This window comes from Pteropus vampyrus, unplaced genomic scaffold (assembly GCF_000151845.1).
Source record: "Pteropus vampyrus isolate Shadow unplaced genomic scaffold, Pvam_2.0 Scaffold56, whole genome shotgun sequence".
NCBI lineage: Eukaryota > Metazoa > Chordata > Mammalia > Chiroptera > Pteropodidae > Pteropus > Pteropus vampyrus.
In genome coordinates this window covers 181,324-187,086 of record NW_011888837.1, presented here as the reverse complement: position 1 = coordinate 187,086, position 5,763 = coordinate 181,324, and positions in this window count along the sequence as shown.

Here is a 5,763-nt window from a genome sequence, read left to right as displayed (position 1 = left end):
AGCAGAAATATTAAATTTATCAACTAAAGAATTATCTATCAATGTCCTTGAATCTCCTAAAACAAAATTGCCTGCTTCAGAAATACTGAGTTCTTCCTCCTTGTTATTGCTCTTGGAGAGAGCATGGGGCTCAGGGGTTGAGAGAAGTTCGAATGAGTACTGTTGCATTTATAATATTACCTAAATCAAATTTAGCAGCTGTGTCTTCCTCACTAGGGAGTTTAAAAAATTTCTTTATTTCAGAAGGAAAAGAGCTTCTTTGTCTAGGTGAAAGGACTTTCATTACTGTGCCCAGAGGTTGAGTATTTGTCTCACCTTTAGAAATGTTAATAATTTCTCTCTCTCGGTAGATGCTGAACAGACTCATCATCTGTGGACTTGCTTGTAAAAGTTATTGAATTAATAGGAGGAATAATGAAGTACAAGGAGTGGAGCCGAAGGTCTGTTGCAATTTGATTTTCCAAAATATGTTCCATAAATGAGATCAAGGTATTCAGTCACTGTCTCTAATACTAGCGATACTGACTTTGAGAAGTCAGTCAAGAAGTTGTCACTATTAGGACAGAATCCTCAGTTAGGACTTTAAGCATGAGAATGACACTTTCAGTTGTTAGTAGAAATGGGAATTATCTAGACCTAACATTTTCATCAAGTTGCATAAAATCACCTGCTTTACAACTGTTCTGAGAGGAAAGAGCAGCCATAGTGTGAGCTGTCTTCACAAGTGAAGAAGTTGGAGCCCTGTTTTTTGTATTCTCAGAATCTTTAACAAAGAGAAATTCATTATCAGGATTGATATTGAGTGTACCTGAAGGAGCAGTGGCATCCTGTGAATGGTAACTCTCTGCCTTGAAAGTTTTGCCTTGATCATATTTTGACTTGGGTGAAATAGTGGGTTCCCACTGGTTATAAAGAGCAGCAAATGTGACATGTTTCCTATAGAGCTGACTTTTGCTTATTATTGAAGTTACACTTATGGTGAGATCAGTGATTTCATCTGGGAAGGTCCTGCTTTCTCCCACAGTTTCCATTGATTCTAACTCTGGAGGATTGATGTGCTCCATTTGCCTTCTCGTAGAATGGTGATTAGGTCATTTCCACTTAGGGTGCTTCTTTCCAGAGCTAAATCATCTGGAAACTTGGGGGAGTTTTTCTATTTGCATGTTAGGGAGTGAGTCATGGTTCTAGGTGACTTACTTTTGATCTTGGCATTATAATATTTGAGAAAGAAGCCCATCTTCGTCAGAATTTTTTTTTTTCCCAAGAAAACAACATTTGGCATTTTTGTTTAGTTTTAAGTTCTACAGGATTTTAATTCAATAGACAATTAGTGACATGTGCTGTGGGAAGGGAACATAAGATCTAAATATGCGGAGCCGTTGAACGAAGATAGGTGTTTTTGCTCTGAGGCTTTTTCTTTTTTCTCCAACGTAGAGGGTATTTTCCTCTGATATATATTTAATAGTACTGTCATAAAGCCCAACAGTCATTATATTCATATTATTTGGATTGTTTTCCCCTGCCAGAAAAACCATGTCTGACTCTGCTAAAAAGTTCTTTGCAAAAGGAATTACTTCATATTGAGTTACATTATCTCTTTCTGTAGAATCTACATATCATTTTCCATTTATAATATTCTTCATGTCATCAATAATAATGTCAGGTAAAATAATTTCTTTGTTAGGTAGGACAATTATATCATTAGATATAATAGATTTATCAGTCATTTTTATGTTGCTCTTTCTCATAATGAATGCTGGTTGAAGTTAAGAATTATTGATTTTAATAAAATCAGTAACAAAATCAGTAGGAGGGAGAATTGGTTTCAAGGGTAAATGATATAATTTATTATAAGAGTTTATGATAGACCTAAGTTATCATTATCAAGAGAAAATGAGCCCATAGACCTGGCCTTTGTTGTGCATGGTTGGAATCATCATTTTTATTTTTATTTATATGGTGGTGGAATTTGTTGGCATTAACAAGATTAAGAGAAGCTATTGTAGCTGTTTTGATTATATTCAGTAATTTTCCACATTTGGAAGTTTGATAGACAAAGAAATGGCTAATGAAGCTCCTCTTTCCTGGGCCTTTTTTCTTCTATTCAGGCCCTCAGAGGATCAGATGATGCCACCGACAATCAAGAGGGTGATCTACTTTACTGAGTTCACTGATTCAAATGCTAATCTCATCCAGAAATGCCTTCACAAATACTATCAGAAATTGTGTTTAATCTGGGTACCTTTTAGCCCAGTCAAGTTGGCATATAAAATTAATCATCACAAATTGTCCCATGTCTCTTAAATTCTTTTTATTTCTATTTTATTTTTTAAAATCCTTATATCTTTTAAAATTTTATTTTTTCTATTTTTATTAATTTATTTTAATTATAATTGACATACAATATTATATTAGTTTCAAGTCTACAACATAGTGATTCAACATTTATATACCTTACAAGGTGATCGCCACAATAACTCTAGTACCATCTGTCACAATACAGTTATTACAATGTTATTGACTCTATTTCTTATGCTGTATATTCTATCCCTTTTAAATTCTCTTTAATCTTTTAGACTCAAGTGAGTATAGCACATTGTTTTTCACTTCCCTTTAATAGTGATCAAAATTTGAAGGACGTGGCTTTCTGAGAGTCCTAGATGTATGTGAAGAGATTGAGTTCTAACTACTTTTCTGGAGTTGGCTCAATGCCCATTCTTTTGTCCTCATCTGGGTTTTAAAATTCAAGCTCCTGGATTACCAAGACCATTCACATCCTTCAAGGCAGCCTCAGAGTCCATGCACATTTCCTCCTCCCTGGATTTCATTTTCATTTTATTTTTGTGTTGTGGGGGTTTCCCTTAGTATTATTTTCTTCCAGAGTCAGCTATAGAATTAAAAGCATACTAATTATACCTAATACAAAATTTCTCAATCTCGAAAATTTAATATATATATTTTCCATGGTCTTAAAATTAGACAAAATGGGAAGGACACTTCAGATTATGTTAGTGGGCATTGCCCCATGTTTTCATTTCTTTGATGTGGCTGGGCTGATGGGAGTTTTAACCCAAACTTTATTTGTTTATAGTTTCTGCATTCCACACATTTACCTTGTCAAAGCAAAAATTGCAGAACAAAGTTAAACAGGCAGAAAAGACTTCATTCAAGACTGTTGCAGTGGTTAAGTCTGCTGAAACAAAGGCAAGAGATTTTTAAGTGCTGGGGTGAGCTGGTGGAAAAGTACTGGAGGATATTATGGGGATGTTAATCAATGGGATGTGTCGAGTAGACATTGTTTAATTCCTGAGTTTGCAAATGTTTTTCTCTGTGATTAGACTATATGTGTTTGCTAATTGGTGTCTGTCTAACTTAGGCTCCTACTCTACAATGGAGACTGGTAGATAGGGTCCCTATATTCCTTGGCCCCCAGGTCCTTAAGAAAGACATTCCTGGGGTGTAAAGTTGGAAAGAGGCTTTTAAAAAGGTGGCAGTATCTCAAAGAAACAGAGAAAGAATTTATAATTGAAAGTTTTCTAAAGAAATGTTCTAAAGCTCCAGGGTCCTGGAGTCAGGAAGCAACTTGTCTAAAGTTTAGTTATGCTGAGAAGAACAGTAAGATCTTGGTCACCCTTACATTTAAGTACTGCTCATCATTGGGTGTTTTTTAGAGGGATAACCATATTATTCTTTTAATTCACTTCCAGATGTGTGAGAGTGATACAAATGCATACAGGGAACAAGTGATTTTCAAAATGATTTATTGAGCAAAAGCTGAAGAAGTAAAAATGAACACATTTAAGAAGTGAGGGAATGGAAAGCAGAATTTCTGGAATGGTCTCATCTCTGAAGTGTGATTGCAAATCAATTCTTGAAGCAATATTGGCAAAAGCTAAGGTCAGAAGTTTAATATTTAAGTAAATTAGGACCTAAGAAAGAATGCTGAGAAATAGAAAATTAATCCCTACAGTTTTACAAACATTACCTAGTTGTTTTAAAATTGCTACTTTCTATTTCTTACGTGGAATTAATTCCATTCTACATGCCCTCCCCTGCCCCCAGCATCACTTCTTTATTTTCCTGACAGCTCATAATTCTGTTTTAGAGCAAAACATATCCAGTTGGGTGTTTTATCTTTAGAGTAGAGCCTAGCTAGCTGTGTTTAAGGCTGAGTCCATCATTACTGTGACCTAGAATGCTTTCATTTATCTTAAAACAAAAACAAATCTTATAAAAAATTTGATAGATTTTATTTTCCAATGATCTTTTCTCTAAAATAGTCTCAGACCTGCTCCTTCTATTTTAGTTTTATATCATAGTTCTATAATCTAGATTAGTTCTTCATTGTATTGCATCTTGATGAGTATAAAAATTTCTAAATTTTATTTTCTTCTCCATGGATCTTCTTTATTAAGAGTAGCATTATACTGTCATTCTCATCTGAGCTTAACTGAGTTGTCACTTTTGCTGTGCAGTCATAAGCTGCATAATGATGTTTTGATCAACAACGAACTGCATAAAACATAGTAGTCCCATAAGATTACAATGGAGCTGAAAGATTTCTATTATCTAGTGAAATTGTAGCCATCGTGATGTTGTAGTACAATGCACTACTCACGTGTTTGTGTTGACGGTGGTATAAACAAACCTTCTGCGTTGCCAGTTATATAGAAGTATAGCGCACATAATTATGCACAGTACATAATATTTGATAATGATAATAAATATGTTACTGGTTTATGTATTTATTATATCATATTTTTTAATCTTTATTGTTATTTTAGAGTGTACTCTTTCTACTTTTTTAAAAAAATTTTGCTCTCAAATTTGTGCTGTGTTATGCCAGCCGCAGCCTCACGGATCTCATGTTTACCGAGTCTCTTAGTTGCTTCATTTTCTCTTGTGCTTGATTTAATCTTTGTTGTTTTATAAATTTAGTGTAGCCTAATTTTACAGTGTTTATAATGTGTACAGTAGTGTACAATCATGTCCTGGGCCTTCACACTCACTCACCACTCACTTACTCACTCACTGACTCACCTAGAGCAACTTCTAGTCCTGCAAGCTCCATTCATGATAAGTGCCCTATACAGGTGTACCATTTAAAAAATCTTTTCTACTGTATCTTTACTGTAACTTTTCTATGTTCAGATATGTTTAGATACACATACTTATCATTTTGTTACAATCACCTACAGTATTTGGTACAGAAACATGCCATATGGACTTTTAGCCTAGGAGCAATAGGCTAAATCACGTAGCCTCGGTGTGTAGTAGACTATACCATTTAGGTTTGTGTAAGTACATCTATGATGTTTGCACAGTGACAGAATCATCTAACAATGCATTTCTCAGAAGTTATTCCCATTATTAGGTGGTGCATGACTGTAGCCTACTCAAGTATAACTGTTTACAATTTGATTGTGATGCTTATTCTTGTGTTCAAACTTGTATACCTACCAATTTCCTTTTCTGAAGTACCATCTGAGTGTTTTCACACTTGTAATCTCATCAGACCCCTTAATCACCCCCCCAAGTATTTTATTAAAAATATATAGTTTCTAAGTGGTAGAGCTCAGTAATTTTTATTTTGAAAAAAGAAGCCAAGTGATTGTGATTCATTCAATTGTCTACTAAGCTATGTTTTGGGATTACAATTCTAGAATTCGAAGCTTTTGACTGTTGGTAGAATTACTAAGACATTTAGATTCTAGTCCTGGCTTTGCCACCATGTATTCTGAATTTGAGCAAATCCCATACCTC